Source organism: Heliangelus exortis, chromosome 5 (assembly GCF_036169615.1).
Source record: "Heliangelus exortis chromosome 5, bHelExo1.hap1, whole genome shotgun sequence".
NCBI classification, from domain to species: domain Eukaryota; kingdom Metazoa; phylum Chordata; class Aves; order Apodiformes; family Trochilidae; genus Heliangelus; species Heliangelus exortis.
The window spans coordinates 10,266,447-10,293,800 of record NC_092426.1 but is presented as its reverse complement, the minus strand read 5'-3'; the positions used below and the strand labels follow the sequence as shown (position 1 = coordinate 10,293,800).

The following is a 27,354-nucleotide window of genomic DNA, read 5'->3' as shown; positions in this document are numbered from 1 at the left end:
AAAAAACCCTCAAGTCTTTTCAAAACTAGCTATACTGTTTGCAAACTCAGCCAATCTTTTTTTTAAAAAAAAAATCTCTAATTTCACATGCTTGATTTACCTCTGGAGTTTTTTTGAACCAGCTTTGCCTGCACACAAGCCATACCCAATCATAAAGCTCTGTTCCACGTCTGCCAGGCACATTTTAAAAGCCCTGTCACAATTCCTGTAAAAGCGGGTGTACCATGTCAGGAGATTGTAGTAATAAATCTAAAATAAAATGAAATATAAAAAATAAAATAGAAAATAAAAAGAAATGTCTATGGATTAACCCCCAACCCACCGTTCTGTCTCCATTGGGCATCAGGAGACAGACAATTCAACAGCCCGAGATGCAGTGAAAACACCATCCCCTAGCTGTTAAATTTGTTAAAGCAGCTGGAAACTGCAGAGAGTCTGAAATAGTGCCCAGATGTGACTTTCCCCATGAAGAGAGGGTAACTTTATGCCATTTGCACCCAGTTGAAGTGTGAGCATAGAAAAGAGCATCCCCCTGAAACCCCTCCAGACCAGCAGCTCATCACCCCAGGGATGGAGCCCAGCACCTGGCAGGATAGCATGTCAGGAGCTGAGGTCATCCAGCCTGTTCTGGATCAGCCACGTTGCCACTTAGGTCTAGTATTCAAATATCCTCACTGACTACAAACCTTACCAACAAATCGTGAGAAAACACTTTCCTCTGCAGTTGAATCTCAGAAATTGTGCATCAGTGAGAGCAACTTGGATGGAAACCTTTAGAATTCAATAATTCAATATAGGTTATGGATCATTCTCCATGCAGAAAATATTTTTTTTTATAGCAAAAATAAAGCAATGCATTTGAATGGACTCCAACATAATCTGGCCTGAACCTGACCCCTGCATCAGGGATGTGGGGCAGCACCTCCCTGCTCTGCTCTCTGACTTGTCACAACAAATGACTTCCACAGCCAAGAGAAAGATTGTTTTCCTTCAGCAGTTTTATGTGTGTTGCCTTTCAGCTTCATTTCATAAGGTTAATTATTTCTGACTCAGTTTCACTGTACAGGTTGACATTACACATGCCTCTTGCCAGTCTGACACAGGGCAGTCTCCCAGCACAGACCTTCATCACCTCTGGAGATGTTATTGGCCAAATTGGTGCTCAGAGGTGCCCCAAAGTAGAGGGAAACCTGGCCTGAAGCAAAACCTACAATCACCCCATTTACCCCCAGGAGCATTGTTGAGGTGCTCCTGCAGGAAGCACCACCCTGAAGCTGCACTCCCAGGTGTAGGCAAATGCTGAAAACAAGCATTTAACACCATTATCATAGTCTTACTCTTTTGAAAGGAACTTTAGTTAATAGTGAGGACTTCACAGAGTTATTTCTGCACTGGAAAAATTAAGAATCCAATTAAGATGTGTCTGAGGTACAACTCTATTTACAGTGACAGAGTACAAAGCCTAGCTGTCAAGCATGGGGGGAAAAAAAAAAAAAAAAAAAAAAAAAAAGGACAATAACAAAATAACAACAAAAAGAGCCATTTTCTTGCCCTCTTTTGCTAAAGGTGATATTTTCCATGGCAGCTTAAAGCTATCAAAATGGAGGCTGTTATCATCCTGGCTCCCCCCCATCCTTGGTCCCTGGCTGTGTGGAGCTGCATCCCTTGTCTAGGATATATAGGATTTGATCAGGCTACCAGGAGGCTCATGAAGGAGGTAGAAAAGATGCCAGGATGCCACAGGAGCATCAGCTTCAGCTGTAGGAAGCTGCATTTCATGAGCAGATCTGGGTTTCCAATGCGCTCTATCCCTGATGGACAGCAGATGCTTTCTTCTGCTTTCTTTCTCAACTGCATGAGGCTGTAACTAATTAATCCCTTTTACCTTGTGGTGACAATGCCAAAGAAAAGCCCTGTCACTCACTGCTCCCCTGGACGAGGCTCCTGCTGGCCTGGGCTCCACTTGCAAGGTCATTCTTGCTGGTCCTGTTGGCCATGGAGTGGCAGTGCCCATCCATGCCAGGCTCTCAAGGGGAGAGAGGTGCTCAGCACATCTGTCACCCCTTCCAGCCTGCAGATAAAGATCAGAGACCCTCTTGATTGCAGCCATTGTAAGTTCTGCTCTGCAGAGGGTTTTTTTCAGCATTTTCCATGTCTCCTCAGCAGCCCAGCACCTTGCTCCTGCCTCACCACAGCTTGGGGAGCTGGAGCCACCTACCCATGGCAACACACGGGTTTGTTTTCTCCTTGGACTGTCACAGTTCATTAAGAAACCAAATAAAATATAAGCACTTCAAATTAATCTCCCAAAGAGCCATTATCCTCTGTCAGTGCTGAATTTCATCTGAGTTTTTGTTAGACCTTTACTAACCTAAACACAGAGCTTTGCCAGCTCCACCCTCTCCCTCCCTTGGGGGTCACTCATTAAGGTGATGAAGATGAGTTTGTGCAACACCTGTACTCACCCAATGCCCTTCCAAGCACCAGCCACTTGTCCTGCCAAGTGCCATGCCCTCCAACCAACACTCTCATCCTGGCTGTCCCAGGGGCCTGGCTGCTCACCCACCTCATTAGCCTCTGGAAAAGAGGATTTTTCAGAGTGGTTTAGAAAAACATTATTCAGTGAATAGTAACTTTGGCATGTGCTGCTCCAAATGAAAGCATGCTGAGTTCAAGCTGACAGTTCCAGCAGCAAAAAACTACTTAAAAAAAAAAAAAAAAAAAAAAAAGCCAACAAAGCTTTATATCAGTATTTCTGACAAAAAGCATCTAAATTACATTTTTCATTTGAAACTGGCTTAATTTTTTTCTTGAAGAGAGAGTCAACAGGTGAAGAGTCTCACGCTCAGACAAAATTTCTTCCCTCTTGTCTCCATATCACAGTCTTTGTGGTACAATCACCCTCCAGGAAGGAAAAGGAAGAATCCAAGTCCCCCATTTAAAAAAGAAAAATCAAAAATCAAAAGTGGACAAGGCACTTCATGTGCTTGTGACACCATCTTCCCAGCAAATGTTCCACTGATGTGGCTGAAGTTCTTGATGCATTTTCTCCTCCAGCCCAGGACAGAATTTTCCATCATAGCCAGACAGCTATGATGGACAAACCCACCTGCAAGCCACTGCCCCCTGTGGGCACAGAATATCCCCACCACAACCAGGGTGTTCCCTGCCTTGAGCTGTCTCCTTTCAGAGCTTTACAGTCCCCTCTGTCTTGAAAGGGCTTTATTTTTTTGGTTTTTTTCATGTTTTCATTCTGGTTTCAGGCTAGATCCAGTGCATGTCAGCTCCCTGCCCCATAACCTCTGCATGTATCACTTATCCCTCTGTACCACACCATTATCTCTTCTGCTTGTAATTAAGATAAACGAGCAACAGTTAACAGTGAAGAGGTTAATGGCAATTCAGTTCAGAGCAGATCCTGGGCAGTGTAATGGTGAGTGGATGGATGCACTCACCTGTCACCTTCTCCCCGGGTGGCCTGCTCCTGGAGAAGGTGTATGTACAGTGTGGTGATCTTGTGAGATCCCCCCTGGAGTACTATGCCCAGTTCTGGGACCCCCAGCACAGAAATGACAGGGAGCTGCTGGAATGAGTCCAGAGAAGGGCCACATGGATGATCAGAGGGCTGGAATACCTCTCCTGTGAAGACAGGCTGAGACAGTTGGGGTTGTTCAGGCTGGGGAAGAGGAGGCTCCAGGGCAATCTTATAACAACCTTCCAGTACCTGAAGGTGGGCTACAAGAAGGCTAGGGAGGGATGTTTTTACAAAGGCATGCACTAATAGGATGAGGGGGAATGGCTTTAAACTGAAAGAGATTTAGATTAGATACTAGGAAGAAATTATTTAGCGTGAGGGTGGTGAGACACTGGCACAGGTTGCCCAGGGAAGCTGTGGATGCCCCATCCCTGGAAGTGTTCAAGGCCAAGTTAGATGGGGCTTTGAGTAACCTGGTCTAGGGGGAGGTGTCCCTGCCCAGGGCTGGGGGGTTAGAACTCAGGTCCCTTCCAACTCAAACCATTCTCTGATTCCGTGATCTTCCCTTATCACTTTACATGCTTTGGGTTAGACACTAAGCAGGGTGCCCCAGCCAGAGCTTTGTCTGTCTAGCAGACCCTCAGGGCTGAGCAGGAGGAAAGGACCTTGTTTCTTTTAACCAGCTCTACAAGGCAACCCTGCTCCTACCTTTGAGGCCACACTTTTCTACCTAATACAAGGGGGGATGCTCCCAGGCCATACATGACGCTCAGTCTCCCACCTTTCCCCTTTTCCTGGCTCTGCCCTCCCCCAGCAGGAAGGGGAGACCAGGAAACCAGGCACACCAGGGCTGGATGCAGCATCCAAATTACACCCACACCAGCACCCGACACAGAGGAAACACAATTTCACCCCTCCCACTCACTGTCTGTTTTATGCACCAGAGAACTGTGTTAGCTCATCACCACAGCACACACCTACACTCCCTCTTCCAATTGTCCACTTCAACCTTCTCCTCTCCACCTCCAGCAGCTTCCAGAAGCACGGGGCTCCCTGAAACCCCCTCCCAGGCAATCAGCCTGACCCCAACTCTTCGCTTCAGGATGAAGATCCCTGTATTGGCTGTGCTTTCATAAACAACTTTTTTTAGATTACCATGAGGGCTCACTCAGCATCAATGTCATCTTCATGAGTTACCACTCTCCTTGCATCTACACCTGCAAGCTGTCAAGGTTTTCTCTGCAAGCTACTCAGAAAGTTTAATAGGACAGGGCAAAGCTCCAGGACTGTGCTCCTAATGTAGTTCCTGGCATGATTTGAAGACAAGAGTCAGGTCAGGTCAGGAAGGCAGCAGCCATCACCTCCAACTTGCAAACCTGAGATTCAGAGAAATAATTTCTGGAGAGGGCTCTAGGGACAAGGTGAAGGGTCTGGTCCTACCACTGGTGTAAGTGATTGCCAGTGACTGAGGGATTATTTACCCATGTTTCCTAAAGTAATGAAATCTCTGGGAAGATTTGTGTGTTCAGCCTGGAAGTCCTAGAGGGCCATCTGAGCTGTCCTGGGACAGATCTGGGAGCTGTGGGATGTCTGGAAGGCTGCACTGTTGTTCCTCATGGAAAGGTTGCAGAAGTAATCAGGCCTGAAGCAGGTTTCACATAGTGGGATCATGGGATTTTATGGAGTATTTCAGGAGAAAGGGGAAGAGAAGGAGATGCTGACATTTGATTTTCTAGCAGTAGAGAGAAGTTCTGCAATTTGACAAGGCTCAATTCAGAAATTCATCCCAGCTCTGTATTCCCTTGCCCACCACATGCTGAAGCTTTCATTTCACTTTGCAGCACCAGATGAATGTCTCTTGTAGGAGTTCAATAGATCCACATCACTTCGTTGAGGTAACCTGAAGCATTGGTATTTTTTGACCTTCAGTAAAATGATTGTTCCAGTGGACCAGTGAAGTAACTATCAAGACACAAAGAAAGGAAAGCAAATCCATAGGTGTGCCTCAGAGATTTCTCATGTAAGAAATCCTGTGATATCCTTCAGGATGTCTAGACACTTAACACAAGGAAAAGGTGAGCAGATCTCCAAAGCAAATTGCCTTTGAGTTGCCCAAGACTGTCTCTGCAGCTCTTGCTGAGCTGGGACCTGTTGTGCAGCTTTTGGAGACGTTCTCTGCCACTGTAGAACTTGCATTTTCTACACATCCATGGGAACAGGATTTAACTTCTCATGCATGGTAGGGAGAAAGCAATCCTGGCTTCTGCTAGTGGTTAGGAGCCTGCAGTGAAGTTTCCCAGCTCTTTTAAGGAAAAGAGTTTCTAGACAGGAAAAGAAGGAAAATAGGCTCTTAAAACTAAGTAGTGTTCCAGCTTCCTGCCACCAGCTCTGGCCCAGCATGCACACCCTGCTGCCTGCAGACTGATGGGTGGCTCTGGCACAGGCATCACCCCATCCCAGTCAGGATCAAACTGCACAGGGTTTGTTCAACTGTCTCATCCATGGGGTGGCTGGAAGCCTCCTCAAGATGGGAGCCTTTTCCATGTCCTTCATGCCAACCTTGCTCACAGTGGAGCAGGGAGAACAGTTCCCAAGGCCTGGGTACAGCCCAGTTCTCCCCAGCACAGCCTTCCCCACTGCTGGCAGGTGACTGGGGCAGATGCTCTCTGCCTGCCACATCCAGGGCAAGCCCTCAGGAAGCCTGGCCATGCTCTACTTTGGAAAAAAGCCTCCACACTCACAAATGGCACAAGGAATGGTGGAGAAAAATTGACTACAAGGGAGACCAAGAGTCTTCACTGTGGGCTGGTGGCATCACTGAAGAGTTTGTCTCAAGCTGTCAGAGATAGGATCTCATTTTCTGCCAAACACTTGGGAACCTGGGAAAGGTCCTGCTTTGGTGCCCACACTGAAGAACAAGTTTGGACTGGAGATAGCCTTGATACTGCTCCTGCCAGAAAGCCAGAGAAAGGCTGGTGGGTAGAGCACGTCACAAAGTGCCTTGGTGGCCTCTGTGAGAGTACGTGCTCAGGAAGTATGGGAAGGAAAACAAATTGGACTCATGCCCTGTACTGATTCTTTGTGTATGAGAGGCTGAGAGTGTTTTGTTTTCTGCTTTTTCTTGCTTTAAAAAAAAAAATAAAAAAATCAAACATCAAGTAGTGTTTTGGCAGAGGTCTCCTTGGAAGATCTAGAAAAGTAGAGTGGGAGGTTTTGCAGCTTCTAGTGAAAGGGGAGAGGAGGAGGTGTTGAACTGCAAAGATTTTCTCTTCCAACTGTTGGTTAGGAGTGGAGTTAGATAAATGTTAGCTAAATACAGACTGCTTAAAACATTTTGTAGGAAAAGCAATTCTACTCGAAATTCGTCAGCTTTTACTTGCACTGTCATAATACTATTAGTTCTCCAGTGAAGAAAAACAAACAGGGTAGACAAGACTTGAATTGCTAATGTAAAAACAAGAAACAAAACAATTTTTGTACCATCCTCACACAACAAAAAAGTTGACTGTGTGCCCATTTCTCCTTATCTTTGCACATTCTTTGCCACTTCTTCTTACTGGAAGCACAGAGGGAAAGTCGCATGTGAGACTTGCACTTCATTTAATTGAAGTGCAAAATGCCTCACACTATTCTTGTCCTCCCAGTGCACAGGACCAAGGAGATTCCTGACCTTCAGTGACAGAGGTCCAGCAGAATGAGACATACAGGCCAGGGAGAACTGGTTTCTCAGCTCTCAAATTGGAGATGAAGGTTGAAGCCCCTAGATGGAGGAGAAGGCTGACAGCTCAGCCTGTCAGAAGTAATTTCTCAGGTGGAGGAATGACCATGCTACTTATGAGACTTGGACCAAGTTAGTGGTCGCCTACTGACTGATCCTAAACAAACTATCTTGGACAGAAGTCAGGACTTCAATGAGCAAGCCTGGAGCACTACACCTATTACAGGTCTAGGTTTCCAGGTCTGTATAGGTTTCCAGAGTGTACCTACAGGGACACCAACTGGAAAATCAGATGAAGTCATAGGTAAGATGGGGGGAGAAGTGATCTGCTCAGCCTGGGTGAGTGAAGACAGCGAGGAGTAGGCTATATCAAACTCACAAATAAGAAAATGATGAACCCCCGAGGCACCCCAGCTGGAGGAAGCAGGGACACTGCTCTTCCTCTGAGCAACACTGTGCAAAAACTGTGCAAAAAGAGACCACCAATAGGTGCTGGCATGGGTTATGCTGTTGAAAATTATCCAGCACTAACCCTAAACAAGAAGAGTGCCGTGAAAAGGATAGATACAAGTGCTATCATGTCATCAAAGACTTTTTTACATCAAGATTATAATATCTTTCATGGACAAGGTAACTGCAGTAAGGATAGATAAGGATGAAATAAGTAATATTACTGAGCCACAGGGAGCAGTTTCATACATTGCAAATAAAGATAGGAACTTTGCCAACAAATCTCTGGCAACTTTCACCTTTTCTCCCCAAGAAAAATTAAAAGTGAAACATGTCTTGCCAGGTAAATTTTCTCATAATTATAAAGAGCTTGTGTGAGCACACAAGGCAGCTCTGTACAATACTGCCAGGAACCCAAAAGCTTTCCCTTTTCCCAGGTAATTTTATAAAAAGCAAGCAAATAACAATTCTAAGACATGCAAGAGAACTTGAACTTCAGCCCTCAAAAAAACTTATTCACGTGGGATCCAATTCTTGATAATGCTTGCCAGGCACACACATGTGAACAGTGCAGTTTGGTGATTTCCTGAGAGTAGGAGGTAGAAGGTAGAAATTATGTCAAAATACCATAGGAGAAGTCTTCATGAAAGTAAACAGGCTGCTCTGAATGTCCTATTAATAGATATGAGGAAAACGATTGAAGAAAAATATGTTCCAGACTGATCCTGCAAAAGATCAGCTAGAGAAAAGAGCCAAACATTATTGACAGGTTTGCCCAGGAGCATGAGGTGGCAAGCACATAAAGGTATGTGAGATCTCTTCCAAACTTCAGAGACTTTTAAGTGAACCAGTTACAAAAAGTGTCCTCATCAAAACAGACATGAAAGTCTATTACAAATAATTCTCCAGCTATGAAGGACAAAGAAAATCTTAAGTAGATCTTTTCACTCATTATGTTGAATAGATACTACTCAAAACAAAATTCAACTTTATCAGCATAAAGGTAGAATTTTATACTAATCACAAGCAAATAATCACCTTAGAGGATTTCAAAGAGATTGCCAAGACTCACAGAGCAACACACCACTATAAAATTCCTGCCATCTTCTTCCAGCAGCTCTGTAGAGAAAGCTTCAAGACAAAGCTACATCTTCTCAGCTTCTCAGCTGAGCCTGGCAAAGGAATCTTTTCCCCTAAGGATGGGAAAAAAAGATGTTTGAAATTTCCTCAGCAGATTTAAACTACTGTAACAATCAGGATGGAAACATGCTGTTGCCTGTTCCAAGGCAATTCTTTTTGCATAACAGCACTAAGCAGTGCCCACAACACTGTCAAGAGCAGGCTTCCAATGCAACTTGGGTTTTGTCCTATTCTTGCACTGACCATATTTTCCACATCCTTTAAACAAATAGAAGAATAGTGGCTACCATGTGTCCGTATTGTAATAGCTTTCAGAAAGGCCTTGACAGAGCAGACAGAGACTCTCCATGGCAGATATTCTCCAACACCAGAGCAGTCACACTGGATCACTCTGGTGGTCCATCTAGCCCTACATCCTGATTCAAACAGTAGCAAACAGGAGATGTTTACAGACAGAACACAGGCACAGAGCATGCATACAGTGATTTTTCACCTCTCCCCTCCTCCCCTAGTTGTACTTCTCTCATTCTCCATCCCAAAAATCTGTGTCTTATTGAGCCAGGAGACCATCAATGCATTTAATTGCCTTCAGTGGATTTTCATTTTCATTTTCCAACTCACAACCTACTCACTTTGTGAATCCTCGTAAAATTCTGTCAACTACAACATCCCCTGGCAACGCAATTCACAGCTGAACTGTGTGTTGTGGAAAAAATTACCCTTTTTTACATTTTGAGCCAACCTCCTGCTAATTACACTTAATGATCTTCAGTTCTTGTACTGACAGAAAAAGGGTATGATCAGCCCACATCCAACTCTTCCATTGCCTCTGATGATTTCATAGACCTCTCTAACATTGCTCTTTCTCTCTTTTAGGCTGAAGATTTGTGGTCGGCTAGAAATTGAGATACCTTAATCTAGAGGAATCATCCCGACACCAAATGTGATCTCCATTCATGGGATAAGAAATACTCAATGAGTATACTCACTGAGCAAGAAAATCATATTTCTCCTTCCCTAAGCTGAAACCAGTACTCACTTCTCTGAAGGAACTGGACTTTTTCATGGCAATTCCAGGTTTGGACAGTATGGTCAGCTTAGCTAACAATATTTATTTCCTGAGTGATAAACAGGATGAAACAGCATACAGACAGTTTGAACCAGGACAGTTTCCCTCTTAAAATCAGAGGGAAAAAAGTCATTGTGCCCTCACTCAATCTCCTACAAATAGGAGTCTTGAGAATTTCTGATGCATTTACTTACCTAGGCAGCAGTTTTTCTAAATCTAGTGGCTTCATCCTCAGTGGGTAGCACTTTGTTTTGCAGGATCAGCAGTGGAATTCCAGCACTCTCAGCACCAAGCTGCAGCTCTTCAGCCACAGAGCACTGAGCACAGGTCAGAGACTCAGAAGAGAGGTTAAGTCCACCCAATAGCAGTTAAATAGCTTTTATCATGAATGCCTGCAGCAGATATTCAGATGTAATGAAAACTGCTGAGATCTTATAGTCCACAAGTCTACCTACTGTACAAACAGCACAGGAGAGAAAAATTTTCTTGGGTATGATGTCCCATAAAAGTCAGGCAACAGGGTCTCTAAATAAACTCTATTACAGGCAAACTACAAATGAAAACCAGCCTATTGTGATCCTGCAATATAAAAACAACCACAGCAGTGATTTTAGAAGGGAACAGCTTGAGAAAATGAAATGCATATGTCCATTATAGGGCTGCCTGGAAAGGAAAAGCTCCATCTCCTGCAGCTGACAGGTGAAATGTGCATCATGATGACCAGAGGTCAGACTGCAGCTTCCTCTGAGCATCAGAACCAAACTGATCTCAAGTATCTCGATCCCTGTATGAGTAGGGCCCTTATATTCTGGTTGCTTATTTCTGGCTTGCTATAACCCCCTTAAAAAGCTTTTGGGCTTTGAAATGCTCCAGGCCTGTGTCCCATCTCATGACATCCAGGATTAGTGGTACTGTAATAAAAATAGTCTCAACTGTTCATGCAGCTGAAAAAAAGACTACATTTAGTGCATCTATAAGAATAAAACTGATCTTGAATTGGTGCGTTGGGGTTACTTCAACTTGTATCTCATGGTATAGCATTATCCTTAGGAAAGAAAAGGGAACCAAGTTTTTAAAAATCTTCTATTGCAGGCTTATATAATTTTGCAAGATAACATTGCTAGACAACTTCATGTAATAGTTTACAGATTTGTAAGCTTTTTAGTAGCAACCCAAAATTATTGTCTCCTAATATCACCTGACTTTAGAGGAGCCTTGCCAGTTTCCATTAGCCAGGAAATCTGTTCCTTGGGCTCATTCACAGAACATTTTGAGCATCTCTGGCAAAACATCAGCTTGAGCAAGAGAAGAAGAAGAAGTTACTCTGAAATAAACTCAAAAGTAAGTGTATAGACAGCACTAAGAAAAATTCCAGGGTAATTTCATTTTCATGGGGACACACAGGCACCAAAATGTCCACAAGATGACAATTCAGCATCCTTATGCCTCTGACACAAAGCAAAATAGATGGTTTTGTTTCTCTGCAAATGGTCCCAGAGCTGATGAGGGAACAGTCAGTGCTCAGGTCTGCTGCTGCAGCCTGAACAGCACATAAATCACAAAGGTTCTAGCACAAAAAAGTAAGTTGTTGTCCTGATGGTCTGGATTGCTTTTTTCCCTGAGGGATAAGACCTTCCCTTAAAATAGGCACACAGAGCACCTGATATGGGATTCTTCCCAGCAGCAGCTCAGTCAGAAACCCACTGTGGTCACATCTCTGCTATCACTTCTACGGGTACTTAGTAGAAAGGGAGATGATTGCCTGAGACTCTAGAGAAAGAGCTGCTTGAACTCAGACCTCAAAGCTCAGCCTGCATGTTCTGACACAAATACCCCAGCAGCCCCCAGGAGGGGCAGCATGGGAGCCCTCCCAGTGCCATCTCTCCAGGCAGGCACAGCTGCAGCAACCTCCAAACCACTTCACTGCTTCAGCAGTTCCAGTGGTGCCAACCCCGAGGGGTGCAAACAGCGTGAAGCTCTCAGAAAGTCAGCAGATTAAACAGTGAAAGCAGGCTTCCAGGGGCCTTGCCAACAGCTCCAGTTTGCTGCAGGGAAGGTGTTTCCCATGCTAGAAAGGGTTCTGCATAGTACCAGCATAACATGCAGACACAATCCCAGCTCTATTTTCTCACCCAGAGGCCCTCTGCTCTGGCTGCCCTCACAAAGGAGTTTTTAGCAGCTCTGGGCACCCCCCACACCCACACTCAGCTTCAATTCTCCTTCCCTCTCAAGAGTCAGAGCAGCAGCAGCAGCAGCACCCTCCAGGGAATGGGCAGCATCATGGCTCACTTCACCATCCAGAAGCACAAATTCAGGGCTTTCAAGATGCCTCTTTGTTAGTTTGCTTTAACAATAAAACACACATGGAGAAAACATCAGTTCCAGCATTGCTGGTAGCAGAAGAGTTTTGTTAGCTCATGTTCTTCAGATGGAAATCATCAGCTCATCAGCAATATTAACACAAAAGAAGTTGCAAAGGGATTTCACCTGCGCTGTATCACTTCTCACCTTCCAAAACTAACGTGGCTTTAACGAGTATGGGCTAGTATGCCCTTTGCTGCCCACTGTTGGTTACACTGTGGTGTTTTACAGATACCCCATGCAGAGAGAAGAATGATTTCTTGCTGGTACTAAACGAGCAAGATTAGTCCCTCAGGAGAACAGTTTCACAGGCCATGTGAGCAGCAGAAGCCCCTGCCAGCACATCACACCAGCAGATTGTCTCCATCACCAAGGTGTGACACCTCCCTCAGCAGAGATGGGGCTTTGGGCACCACTGGGTTGCCTGTGACCTCTTCCCTGACTTGTATGATGGGAAAAAAAATCACCAAACAGAGAAAAGCTGCTTTTTTTTTTTTTTTTTTTTTTTTTTTTTTTTTTTTTTTCCTCCCTGATCATCATCATCACTTTGAGTCAAAGGCAGAGGGTGTGATGGTGCCTGTGAGCCCTGCAAGGATACCAGAGCCAGGAGAAGCAAGGAGTGCTCACAAGTGGCAGGAGGAGACACCAAGATTTACATGAATCACATTTTTTTTGCTTGCATTACTGTGTGATCCTTACAAAAGAAACACAAAGCACGTTCTCCATATCTCCTTTTCAAGCCCAAGTTTCTTTTGAGGAGCCCAAACCTATGCCATCACCCCATCCATAGGCAGTGCCTGGAGGCTGCTGCCCACTTCTGCTCATCACTTCCCACGCTGATGCTGCCAGAGCTTTGCTCCTGTTCCATGATGATCAGCAGGGTGGTGGCAGAGGACCACAAGGTAGGAGCACATCACAGACACCTCAAGTGAAGAGGCCAGCTCTGGAAAGTTGGAAACCCCTGCAAGGCTGCAAATGGAAATTGGTCACTCTGCATTTACAAAGCTCATCTGGAAAGCCTGAAGCAGCTCTCAGCAAACCCTCAGAGTTTCTTCAGAGATCAGACAAAGCAAGGAAATAATTTGTGCAGTGGCTGCTTTTACCTTTTGATATCCTGTTTCTCCAGGACAGAGAGAAAGGATAAGGGGAGCTCTATCAGGAAGAGATTTGCACTGGAGAATATTTCTGAGTCACTGATCAGTGAAGGAAATAAAGGGCCTTAGAGCTTCTTGCTCACTTAAAGGGAAAAAAACAGATCATTGATTTTATTGGGACTCCCCTAGGCAAAGCAGTTACCTAAAGCACAATATATTTTTATTGTGCTACTGAGAACTGGATGCAAACATTTATAAATCTTCCTTTGAGGAGCTTATCACTCAGCTGTTTTAAATAGCTTTGTATGACATGAAAGTCCTTAGAACCAGACACCACTAGCATTTAGAAGATGCCTGCAGGGATGTGAGAGCCCAGGCTTGGAAATACACTTCATACCTTCACGGATGAAGCCCCCCTTCTCAAAAGAGGGCTGAGGCTGAATTGGCTCCCCCAGTGGCCCCCCAGTGCCAGCATAGGGACCAGAACCAAAAGGGCAGAGACGATCCCATAGGATCCGCCGGGGAGGACCCATCCTGGGTCCACTGGGTGCCGAGTCAGGCAGAAAGGCAGCAGCTCAAGGCTACTGGAGCTGGGTGGAATTTGCTGCTGGTCACTAGTAACAGAAGCAGAATTTACTCATTTAAAACTTGCTCAGGTAGCTCTGCATTAACCACGCTCTCTTTGGGATTGCAAAGGCAGCAGCACACACTGTCAGCAAGATGCAGCTCTGCTCAGGTAGTGGCAGTCTAGGGCTGCAAGAGAGGGAAGGAGTGTAGGAAGATATATCTTTTATTTTTGCAGATGATATGTCAAAATAACTGGACAAAATCTTTCCCTGAAAAATTCTAGCTACCTCCAACTTGTCTTTTTTGTTGTTGTGTTAATTTATCGAGCAAGGGTAGAGGTTGTAGAGACCACAAAGGGCTGGTAGGAAGTCTGTTCAGCACTGATTAGCTGCACTGAATTAAAATCAGTGTTACTAGAGCAGTGTAAGCCACTTTTCAGGCCATGCAGTAATTACAAGGTATCTTTTGAAAATAATTTCTCCTGTACATAGAAGGAAACATTCTGTGTTTCTTCCAACAGGGATTAGGGGGCAGAAAATCAAGCCTGCTCAAAGTGAAGTTCAACTTCAAAACAAGCTTTCTTTTTCAAAAGAAAGTGTGTTCAAGAAGAAGCTGGAGAAGTTCCTGGAAAAGGAACCTGCTGAATGTTGCTACATGACTGCTGCAAACCATTTTTAGCCCAGGAAGCCCTGAGCTAAAAATGGTTGGAGGCTGGAGGAGTACATGATGTATCTGTTTTCTTCTTACTTTTCTATACACATCCATTTATGATAGCTTTCGGAGACAGGGTGATGGGCTTGATGGACCTACAGCCAGATCTGGTGTTGGCATAATCATGGTCTTTGGAAGGAAGCCACACTGATCCGAATTGTCTTTACACCAATATGACAGTTCTGTTCATTGGGACCAAAATAAACTACGTGGGACCTGTGTAAAGGAAGAGCTGAAGGATTCAGGAATCTAAAACAAGAAGTGAGAAGAGGAGCCAGCTCCTAGGGGGAGCCTTGCCACAGAAAGCAAAGCTTTCTCTGGATGATCCACTGGCCCTTCCCTTTCCTCCCTGGCCCCGATGAGTTCAGCTGCAGCTCACCAGCTCCTGGGCCAGAAGGGTCACAGTCCCCTCACAACCCTGAAAGGAGACCCATCTGCAGGGACACAAAAATACACATAGGAAGGGGGCAAACCCTTTTTGGCCTGGGGCCCTGCTGTTCCCCCTCCTGTAAGGCAGCCTTGTTTGTTTGCTCAGCGCATTTTGTACTTGTTTCTCTTGGAGTACCAGCCCCAGGTGGAGAAGCAGAAGGGGTACAGATGTGCAAAGTCCAACTGTACAGCTAATCCTGTTTTGCCCATAAATATAAATATGGGCAAAATAAGGTATCAGGCTGCTTTTTCTTTTTTTTTTTTTTTTTTTTTTTTCCTCTCTATTTTGAAAATGGTACCCAGAAGCACTTGAAGTACTTCCCATTTCTTCTTTCCCCTGTGTTCCCTGAACTCTCCCCACCTGGGCACTCCAAGGTGGTAACACACATTCTGTTTGGTGGCATGAAAGGGAGCATTGCATGGCCAGTATCTCTCTGAGGTGCTCTGTCCTGCCCAGGGAGGCTCAGCAGGAACAGTAGAACCCCTGGCCAAAACCTGTGGGCAGGGAAGGGCTCAGGAGCAGGAGTCACTGGAGCTACGGGCCATGGTGAGCAGCAGCATGATGCTCCCAGTGTGGGCACATAGGAACTAGCTTGCTCAGTTCTCAGACCTCCTCAGTTCTACAGACTTCTCAGAATAACAGTAATTAAATGCAAACCTGTGCTTGGGCATGATCAAGTAATGCTGTCCTGAAGGGGTGTAGCAGAGGAACCAGCAAGTGTGTGCCCTGGGGTCAGAGAAGAGCAGGTCTGTCCCTGCACCACAGTGAGTCTCACCAAGGCCACCAAGCATGAGTGAGGCATGAAATACTGTTGGCAACAGGCAGTCAGTCACAAGAAAGCATCTTCCTGGGGGCTGTTGACATTATAATTCTAGATCAAGAAGCAAATCCTACGTGTGAGTTACTTGGTAGATGACGTTACCATGCCAACTCATATGCTACTTTTTTTTTTTTATTATTATTATTGCAAGAGTAGGCAGTGCTCCCTTGAGATTTCACAAAAGGGGGAAAAAAATGTCAAAGTGCCAAGTATATAATGGAATTTCTAGTCTCAACCCTCTTCCCCATAGATCTGTTTTTCAGCATACATCCCTCTCCTTCTCATGGCAGCAGTGAGGCTAAGCCAAGAGACTCTCTGAATGGTAATTTAGTGGCCAGCCCACGATATTGTGGTGCTTCAGTAATCTGCAGCTCTCTGCCCCCGCTCTGCACAATTTTCAGGGAACTAATGCAAGTAGCTGGTGCCAAACGATTGCACAGCCTTCCCCCAACCTCTTCTTGACTTCTCTACACTTCTTTGTTCAATGTTTCTCTCCTGTCTTTCCATCTGTCTTCTTTTCCTCTGCTGTAAAGATTTTTATTTCTGCTATCTACTTTCATTTTTTCTTCTCTGTCATCTTTACTTGTTTTCCTTCACAAAACATTTTATATTCCTGTCTTTTCCCCCACTCAGTGCTGTCCCTTCTGTTCTCCATCACCTCTAAGACCCTGTTGTAGAGCATGGGCCACCAGGCAAGCAGATGTAGGTGCTACCAGTGTGGTGCTGGGAGGCAGGGAATTAGCTGCCCATACAAGTAGCAATTTCAGATAGGCACCAGTTCACCACAAACACGAGAAAGCCTTTGCCTGCCAGAGCTGCTGTCCCCAACCTTGCTGGAGGCAGAGCTGAAAATCTGACTATATTTAGTGCACTTTTCTCTCTGGTTTGGGAATAAAAGCCACCCAGGGGGGATGCTGTAGCCTCTCCTGGGAGAAATCCACGAACTGGGCTACAGGATGTAAGAGAAGAGAGGGGCTGCTGGGAAGAGATTGAGGGCAGGAGATAACTTCCAGCTTCCTGCACCTCTTTGGGAACCTGCATAGTGTTGGTTTGCTGAGAAACAATATGATTCTCAAGAGTTTACAGGAATAAAAAAAAAAAGGTGCTTTTAGTTAAAGGCAGCCACTCCTGGCGCTTTCTCCTGGCAGAACCGGGAGTCCTTGGCTCAGGGTTCATCTGGATCCGTGCGGGAGCCATTTGTGCCCATATGCAGATGATTGTGTCAATATTGTGGTTTGTTTGGGAGACAGGCAGTGGCAACAGGGAGAGGATGCCTGGCAGAGGCTGCACGGCTGCTGGGGGTCCCTGAGCTGCTCGCCACAGTGGGGCCAGGGGATCCAGGCACTCACCATTCCTACAGCAGACATGGGCAGGGAGACACCAGCCAACACTTTCAGGTCTTGCACCAGATCTTACATCTCTTGTTGTGTAAAGACACTGCAGGGTTTACCTTCACCCCCTAAGTGCCAGCTCTGCCTCCTAAGAAAGAGCAGCACAGATACCTCTGCTACTTTCACACCCTGATTTCTTTAAGACTTCCATGAGAACCAAAAGCTTGTACACAGACCTTTGTACCAAGGAAAGGTTCTTTCATGGCTCACCTTGCATCACTTTTCCCTGCTTGTTTGCTCACAGCCCTGGCCAGTTAAGTTCAAGGATGTGATATGGGTTGTGACTCAGCAGCTGGCTGCAGCCAGCACCAAACAGGATACATTCATTTGTCCTGGTCAACATCCAAGGCCAAGTCCTGCTTTTTATCTTATTTAATGATCTTGGCTATTGACCATTGTATTCATACACAGTCAAGCACAGTGAGGACAGGCTAAACAGAGGTGGCCCTTGGTTTTTCACGGGCAGTGCAGCAGGTAAATATGAATAATTACTGCAGTTCTAATACTATGGAATGTATGCTGGTGCTTGGCTTTCATGTGGTCAGGTTTCACACATCTACTTGATTTTTCCTGTCACCACTGGACCCCAACTTAGTGATGCATAACAGGACTTCCCAAAAGTGCCTTGTGGCTGCCAGCTCTGCTCCACCCAGGCTGCTGCCTATGGGGCAATTCCACACCAACTTCACATCATTGTCTCCCCCCAGATATGAGAAATAATTCAGAAGTATCAAGTTCAAGCAGAACCAATCCTTAGCTTTTGGAGAGGTTGCTCACAGGAAGGAGGACTATTCCCAGTTACCAGTGCTGCTGAAGGGATGGACAGATTGTAGACTGCAATTTGAGAAATAATGTGAGTCCAATTACTGGTTTGCACACAGTGACCTGAACCACGTCTTGTGGGGGTTTATTTTCATCTCAGTGCAGTGCTGTAGCATGGTGGGTTTTACAGCGTGATGCAGTTTGTAGTAAATCTGAAACTGAACTGCACTTGCACTGAATAACTCTGAGCCTACGATCACAACTCGAGCAGAGGTTGAATTGTGTTGCAGAATAGGATGCTGAAAAATAAACAACAATAGCCCAGAGAAGTTTAATGGGGAAAATTGGAATGGCTTGCTGATTGTATTCTTTCAATTTGATAAAAGTCTATACTATATCAGAAAGAATTGTTTAATAGGTTAAAGCAGAGGAGATGACTGACACTCCTCTGAGATGCGACACAAAGATAATCACAATGAGGCCAAATATTTTTCAGCATCATTTTAGCAGATGAAGCCAGACAGAAAATTAAAACGCAAGAGAGAAAATGTGCAATAGCCACAGATGCAATACAAATTTGGCTTCATTGTTTATCCTTTGATTTTTTAGCAGGCTGGAGAAGACATTTGTGTTTGGATTTAAAATGGGATTTATCAGTCCCATTGCTATTTTGCAGTCATAGAGAGGGAGGATTTATATACCTTTCCCCCTCAGTGTCGTCTTCTATCATCTTCATTCTTTTATTTCAAGAAGAGGTGTCTCAAATGGCTGATTAGAAAACAAAGAATTCAGAAAAATGTAAAAATGTCCTTGTTTTGTTAATTCAAACACATCTCTGCTGGCTCTTCTGGGAAATTGCTAGAAATGGCCTAAAATCCAAACTCCTGCATAAAAGAGGGCTGAAGCCTGACTCTGACCAGAGCTGCATAGTTTCAGAACCTATGGTGTCCTGCAAACAGCTAAACGCTGCAGAAGTGTAAAACAAGGAATTCAGAGTAGGAATGTTTGTGGAGGTGGGAGAGAGCAGCAACCTGTGACAGGGTGATCCTTTTCACTCTGCGGCTCTTCATGGGCTGGGGCTGTGTCCTCCAAATAGCTTCAGTTGGAGAAAGCAAGTAGCAGTTTAGTACTGGGTTTGGTGAAGCTGCCAGTGGAGTGGGGGAGGTCTGGAATGCTAACTGGGGGTGCTCAGGCATCTGTGGAGCCAAAAGGCCTCTGGTAAGAATGAGTTCCTACCTGCCAGGCATTGTCTCAGGAGGAAGGTGCCAGTAATCCATTTGGAACCTGCTCTGCATTGTGCCAGCAACAGAGCAGTCAATGGAGCAAGGCTGGGCAGCCACCTCTGGCTGGGCAACCTTGTATGTACCTGGGTGAGGGTCTGGCTGACCAAGGTAATGCTTGTATAACAGGGAACACCAAAGAGGACACTAGCATCACCTGCCACCTACTGCCATCCACTGCTACCAATGGATAGCTGAAAGCAAATTGGAAAGAGGGGCTTGGTGTGGCCTGGGGAAGCAGGCAAGAAGGATGCCCCATGGTATGGCACCAGCTTGCCATCAATGCTGTGATTGCCTCCAGGACTGCCCAGCTCCAGTGTGTCCATCTGTGTGGCTTTGGCAGGACTCTGCAGCACTGCTTGGCATGTGGGATGTGGGTTTGAAGTGGCCAGGGGCAGAGGAGTGAGCTCCTCTGGCTTCCTGCAGGGAGAAGAAAAAAGTCTTCTTCCAGAAGGGACAGTGCTGGCAGTCACCAGGAGCCAGTGCCTCCCCTGGGGCTCCATAGAAACAGGCAGAAAGCTCAGCTTGATCCCATCTGCTGACTTCAGACTTGCTTTTTAAAATTATTTCTTTCCTGTGGTGTCAGTGGGAAGCCTATCTGGCACCAGTGGCACTGAGGAGCAGTGAGGGTTCCAGGATCCCAGAAGGGGACACTGTTCCTACAGTGATGTGCTTTGCAGGGTCATTGGGCACCACTGCAAACCCAGGGGCTGGCCATGGGACTCTGACCCCTGTCAGAGGGAGCTGTGGTCCCTGCAGAGCCCAGCTCTGAGGTGACACAGCCAAAGAGGGCTGCACATCCCAGCACTGAGAGGTTCATCCATCTTCCAGCTTTCCAATGAATGGCAACACAGCCGCAGCTCTACAGAAATAGGTTTGTCTCAGTGCTAGGAGGGATGTGGACTGGAGGTTTCTACATACCAAGGTTGTGCTGTTGCTTGTGGAGCACGTTGTGCCCTCAAAACTGTTAATAGTATTAGGTCAAATCCGACCACATCTGCTGATGGAACAGACGAAAGGTTGGCAAGGTTTGCTCAGCTGGGGAGGAGTGCAGACTGGGGCAGTTCCTCAGCAGCACAGTGTGTGGTGATGCACAAACTGCACATCTCTCAGAGTTTTCTGTGGGCTCAGGGACAGAGTCATGGCTGTGCTGCCATGACAGTTGGCCCCATCTTAGCAGTGATGGGGGTCAAAGTGGTCCAAGCCAGGGTGCTGGGCTTTGCTCTTGGCATCCATGTAAGAACCAGGACAGCAGTAGTGTCTGGACTGGCAAGACACAGGGACTCTGGGGAATGTGACACTCTGAGATCTACACTCTGCCCTTTCCTGCCTCTGCAAGCACTGGATTTCATCCCATTCCAGCAGGGCAGAGAAAAAAGCTATATCTGAAGTCAGTTACCATGATTTACTTCCATTCCTGCAAGATTTGCCAGGCAGAGACAGACTGACTTCCCAAACCAGAAGTAAAAGGTTTCTCAATGTGATTCAGAGAGTAAAATTCAAATAATTTTGTGCTTTAATCTGCCTCACCATGCCAGTGATAGAGCATTGCAGAAGGAAGGAAGGAAGCAGAGACAAACACTCCAGGAGTGTGAAAAGTGCATTGCAAGCATTCGTATGAAGGGAGATTTGGTGGTCTGTAGTGGTTTGGTGTCCCATACACACATGCCTGTGTCTGTCTGTGCAAGCACATGCAGACAGGCTAAAATTACAGCACCTTTAGGGTGATGTGGATTCAAGTGGAGATAAGTAAATACTTGGTAAATCTGAAGCTTTTGCTTTCCAAGTTAGAAGAAAGTCAGTATTGTCTCCCTAGGTCCAAAGCTGGAGCAGATATTTGATGCTGGAGCAGACAGAGGCAATTAAACAGATCTTTCACGTTCTGGTTTTGGCTCCGGTGCAGCGAGGCTTTTTCAAGAGCATCCTGGGAGCCCAGGACACCCACACACCCCAGCAGCAGCTCTGCTCCCCCCACGGCACAAACCCCACGGCAGAGGGGAGCGCAGTGCCAGGCAGCCTCGCCTGGCTTCACCCCGGGTAGATCTCAGCTTCCCGCGAACACGGAGTCAGCCCCAGCACTGCGGAATTTCATCTGCTCTGCTTGCCTCCTTTTTGCTTTGTTTTGCTTTGCTTTCCTCAGGAAATGTCATATATAGGCTTTCTTAAAGGGCCATACGGCACATGCAAATATCACCCCTTGGCGTGGCCACCGGAGCCGATGTTGTGGGCCGGCCCTGCAGCACCCACGGGGCTCATCAGTGGGGAAAAATGCTGCTGCTGCACCTTCCCCCTGTGCTGGTGGCAGCCCCGGCTTGCCGGAGCAGGAGGGGGATGGCTGAGGGGTTTGCAGAGGGTTTGTGGATAGAGCTGTGCTGGAGGAGCTGGGCTGGTCCTGTCCAGTGGGAGGAGAGCTGTGGGTGAAGGGTGGCCATGGAGGGTGGCCAGGGAGGCAATGCAAGCAGCAGCAGTCCTCACAAGCATGGAATCATAGAATCCCTGGGCAACCTGTTCTGTTGTCTCACCACCCTTATACGAAATAATTTCTTCTTAATATATAACATCAGTCTACTCTCTCCTAGTTTGAAACCGTCCCCTCCTTGTCCTATCTCTACACACCCTTGGAAAAAGTCCCTCTTCAGGTTTCCTGTAGCCCCTTCAGGTACTGGAAAGTGCTCTGAGGTCTTCTTGTATCCTCGTCTTCTCCAAGCTGAACAAACCCAACTCTCTCCATCGTCTTCATAGGAGAGGTGCTCCAGCCCTCAACCTTTGTGTCCCTCTTCTGGACTCACTACAACAGCTCTATGTCCTCCTTGTCTTGGGGGCTTCAGAACTGTACACAGTACTCCAGGTGGGGCCTCACCAGAATGGAGCAGAGGGGTACAGTCACCTCCCTTGACCTGCTGGCCGCCCTTCTTTTGATGCAGCCCAGGTTATGGTTGGCTTTCTGCACTGCACGCACACATTGCCAACTCACGTTGAGCAGCTGGCCCATTTTGCAGCAGGGTGGCCCATGGCCCCAAAAAGCCAGTTCCCATGGGGATGTCTGTGCAGTTATGGGCTTAGCCTGTGCCTATGCAATTGGGGCTTGCTGTGGCCACAGTGGCTGGCTAGCACTGCCAGCCTCTCCATCACGCACATGTGCTGCCATATGCTGTTTTTGTACCCATTTCTGCAGGAGCCTCAGGGAGGAGGGGCAAAACCCACCAGAGCATGTGAGCAATTCATTGTGCCCCGGTCACCACTTTAAATCAAATTAAACTCTACAAAAAAGAAAACAGCGTTTCTACGACAGCACCTGTTATGTGACTGCAATTAGGGCTCCATTATAGCGCCCTACAGTAAAAGGTTTCAAAATATGGCAATATAATTCCCCTTGGACTGAAAAAGGAAAAAAATTGCCGGTTTGGAAAGGCTGTGGACAAACAGGACTGACAGGTGCCTCTTGGGGCTGAGTGCTTTGAGGATACTCAAATTATACACCCGAGCTGATTGACTGCACGGGTGATGTTCAGCTGGGGGGGTGAGGAAGAGCTGTGCTCACTGAACTCCACAGCAGCTGCCTGTGCTTTCACTGCCCGGGTGTATTCTCACACCATTTTCTATTGGTCTCCTGTTTTCCATAGGGATTATACATTTAATTAAATAAAGAACAAAATCCTAGGACCGCTTTACAGTGGCACCATTAAACAGACTCCATTCAACCAGAAGCAGCTCCTGGCATTTTGCAGCAGCAGCAAGAGTTTGCAAATGCTCTAATAACTGGGTAGGAGAGACTGCCTTCAGCAGCTTAATCATCAACTAAAGCTTAACCAGTTTACTCTGAACAAAGCAACAACATGAATTCCATACTGGTCTGATGCAGACATGCCAGAAAGGTCCAACTTTTGCCACACACAAATGCTGTACAACTCACGGCAAATGATGGGATAGACTGTGAGGGTCAGGCTGATGGATTGTACATGAAATAGTTTGGGGAAAATCAACCAAATCTCGTGCTCACCCAGCTCCTTGCTCAGTTATAAAACCCTGGGCAAGGACAAGGCCCCTCTGCCAACACCAACCACCCACCCTCACTGCAGTGGTTCATTAACTGAGCTATCTCCATGCCAATGAGCCCCTGCAGGCATTCATTGGCACAATAGATCAGAACAGTTTCAGCAGAGTTATGGATTTAGGGTTTACAGAGTCATTGATATGTGAATTAAGCACTGACTGACTGAAACTAACTCTTCAAAACGAGTCATTATGATCTCTATAGAAATATGATTCCAGTGACAACATCTTCAATGAAACTTCAAAAACACTTATTTAAAAATATATAGTACAGAAATATATATTTAATCAAGCACTAGTTCTCAGTTTTTCCCAGCCGCTAAAGGTAAGGAAAATTTAGCTTTCCAGAAGCTGGACATTCAGGCTTGACCCAGGTAGATATCAAGTAAAATCTTCCTCCTCCTTTCCTGGGGCACTGCTGTGGGCACCATAGTTCACTCTGGTGTGGTCAATGCAAAGGTGTGATACATGCTCCCACCCACACTGAGACAAAGCCATGGACTATTAGTGTTATACAGATAAGAACCAGACTACACCTTAGAGGTGGAGATAAGAACCAGACTGCACCCCCTCTATCAAATCAAGCCTGGGATTAAGCTGGAGAAAGTTCAGCCAGAAAGAAGAGGTCAAAGACCATAATTTTTTTGAGAAACTGGACGTTCATGGCTTGGACTGGTATGTGCTCCACTGAGTATAAAAGTGCATGGAGAACACAACAAGGACAGCTAGTTTTTTGTGGGAAGAGCCATTGCTATCCCTCCACTCATCAGCTCACCACTAATGAAAAACAAGCAGAAGGAAACACACAGCATGTCCCCAGTGAGCATCCCTGGGAGCAGAGCTGCCACAAGGCTCGGGGTAGTGAGGGAAACCTCTGCTATGCTGGTGATATGTGCTTGTGGAGCTGTGTCAGCCAGTGCTCAGCACAGGTTTGGTAGCTCAGAAGGCCAGCAGTAGGTGACCAAGGAAGCCTGTCCCCCAGCCACACCGTTTAGCAGGTCCAGACTGCTTCAGCACAGCTCCTGGCACAGAGCACATGGTGGCTCAGTGAAAGGGTTAAACATTTTCATTACATGAACAAAGAAGAAAAGTGTGAGAGCCACTGCTCACACAGATCTATTGAAGAACTTTTCTGGGAAGAAAAACTTCTGATGCTTATCCTTCAAAAACACCTAGGTGTTTCTGACGGATTTTTGGAGCAGTGGCAGCTCTTACAGAAAATCCTCCTGGCCCACCTTTCTGCAATGAAATGAGCACAAAAACACTGTTTTTGTTTCCCAGTGTAATATTTACTAACCCTGGTGGTCTCCTCCCATGGCAACACAGAAACAGTGTAGGACACCATCACACGTATGCCAGGGTCTGGAGCACCCTCCTCTCCCAACAACATTCTTATGCTTTGCCAAAAAGCATCTCTTTAAAGCTCCCACTCAAGTCAGAGGGCCAGCATCCCCTCTGCAAAAGCCAGTCTCCAGATCACAATGTGCTTTTTCCCTGCAAGTGGACTTCTCTGCTTAAGGCTCAGCCATCCCTCACCTACCACCTATGCTCTAAAACTAGGAAGAAAAATACTCCAGGTGAAGCAGTACATCTCATTGCCCTGCAAACCACCTCCCAGGAGGCAACGGCTGCATAGGCACACTCAGCCTCTGAGCACGTCTTTGCCTTATCCGTCATTGATGATGCTGTTAAAAATATCAGCCCAGCTGATATCAAATGAGCTGAAACAAATCACTGCAGCTCTAGGGTCTCCTCTGCCCATGCAGCCTGAGATTTCAGCCCCCCCACGTGGTGAGGGAAAGCTGCAGGAAGGGAGCAGGTAATCTCTCACCCTGCCGAGGCCATGAGGGTTGGAGGGTGAGGCTGGGAGTAGGGATGTGCCATGGCTTTCTGCAAGGGCATGGCAGCAATATTCCCCCAGCAATGTGTTTTTCTCCTGGCACTTGGAGCTGATGAATATCTCAAGCCTGTAGGTCAGGAGCAAAGCAGATATTCAGGGACATGGAGCTTGTACATCATTCTGTAGGCCCTACCCCATGCCTGGATATCTCCAGCATCTCTGCATCCCCATCCAACTGGCACCTGAACATCAGTAACTCCTTGCCTGATAGAGTGATAACACTTTGAGACTGCTGCATGATGAAGTACAGTCAGAAAAAGGAGCTGAGATCACACAGCCAAGCATCTGAGAAAAACCCTGTTTTTTCATTAAGCCAGGATGCAAATTTCTCATTGAATTTATCTTGCAAAAACTGGCTATGTGATTTAGGCAGCCACTTGCCACAAGATCCTTAATCACAGCTCTGAGGCACTGGTGCTTTCACCTGGGTTTGCTACATTCTCTCTTGTTATTTCTCAACTATTTTTGCCTCCTTTTCTGTTTTCTTCTTCCTGGTTGAGCTGTCCACGTGGGAAGGTCCAAACTCAGCCCAGTCCACCAGCTTGCTGCTAGCTCAGGCTGAGAGCACCGATATTCAACACCCCAGACAGTGATTAATCTGTTCTCACGACTGTGCCTGGAGACACAAAAGGAAATTAAGCTGGTGCTGCTGGGTGGAAGGTAATTTCACGATGCTTCCTCCAGATGGCCAGATCTTTTTAGGAACATGTGTTCCCACTTACACTGGGGCTGAACAACCACACGGAGCACCAAGTGAAGAACCGTACAACACAGTCAGGGTGCTGTGTGGATCTCGCTGCATCAGTGGGTGGATTAGCAAAGGCTGAGCAGGAGACAAACCAAAGTATTGTTGGGGAAAAACATTTGGAGGTCACCTACTGCAAGGATTGGCTTTTTCCTGCAGTGCACTCACCCACTTCAAATGAAGAGCATGGTTGGGAGTTTAGAATCAGAGATGGAGGACTATGGTGGGGCTGTGACTCCTGGCAGGGCTGGCTTGGGTGCCCCACACCTCTCTGGGGACACAGTAGCATCTATGTGGTGCCCATGGCACCATGGCATCAGCTTTTTAGTGCAGACTTCACTGAACACTCCTCAGCTCCACTGTGGTACTGCTGAGAAAACATACATCTGATACTGAGGGGCTGTTAATGGTAGCATGTGAGGGGCCAGGATTTCTTGAACACTTTTCTCTCCAGGTCATAGAGAGTAGGAAGGTATAGATTTATTATAATATCACCCAGCTTCACCATTTTATTGAACTTCTTCACAAGCAATGTTGGGTTTTGTTTTGTATTTTTTGGTTTTTGTGGTTTTTTTGGTTGGTTGGTTGGTTGGTTTGGGGGGTTTTTTGTGGAGTTTTTTTGTTTGGTTTTTTTGTTGGATTTTTTTTTTTTTTTTTTTTTTGCTTTGAAGCCCACTCCTGGAGTATGGAGACCTTTAGGTTTCCTTTTTAAAGAAAACAAGCCCTCACAGATAGCTTAAGGGTTGTTGCAAAATTGAAGGAAAAACCACGAACAACTGAACAACATAGTAAATTTTAAAATACTCATGATCTACTGTGTCCAGACTCCTGGAAACAACATTGCCCGGATGGCATTTCTAGGAGCAGGAGTGCTCCTTGTGAGCTGATGCTGAGAGAGCGAGCTCTGGAAAGAGGGGTGACCTAAACTGAGGGGTGCAGAATCCCTTCAGGGTTACACATCATCTCAGCATGCCTGGTGCTATCTGTGGTTTGGGGCAGTTGACAGCTCCAAGGGGTTTCCAGACCAGACCCCATCCATGTCAGACTTGCTGCCAGCTCTGGCTGCTCCCCAGCATTAGCAAGCCTGCCTGTACGACCCAAACCCTTGTAAATGCCTGGTGGAGAAATTAATTACTGACCAGGATGGAAAGAGGCTTAGTTGGACTTTGTGTCTGAAGGGACTTTCCACGCCTCAGTGTGTGACTGAGTAAGTAGCTCCCTCCTTTTTCCCCATTGTCACCCTGGCAGAGCAGCAGAAGCCTTACCCATCGTGGTTTTCCCCAGCATGTCAGGATGGTATGTGGCTTAAATGTGGTTTTGAAGAGAATGAGGATAAAAAGCTCAGCTCTGGGCCACCTAGGTGGAAGAGCCTTGATGCAGGACTCCCC

At 46.3% G+C, this 27,354-nt stretch overlaps 1 protein-coding gene across 1 annotated transcript in view; it reads left to right on the top strand.

The window, feature by feature from the left end:
• Positions 1 to 27,354, top strand: part of EXOC3L4 (exocyst complex component 3 like 4) — a 360,645-nt gene that overhangs the window by 309,266 nt on the left and 24,025 nt on the right. The gene's annotated exons all lie outside the window — the stretch shown is intronic.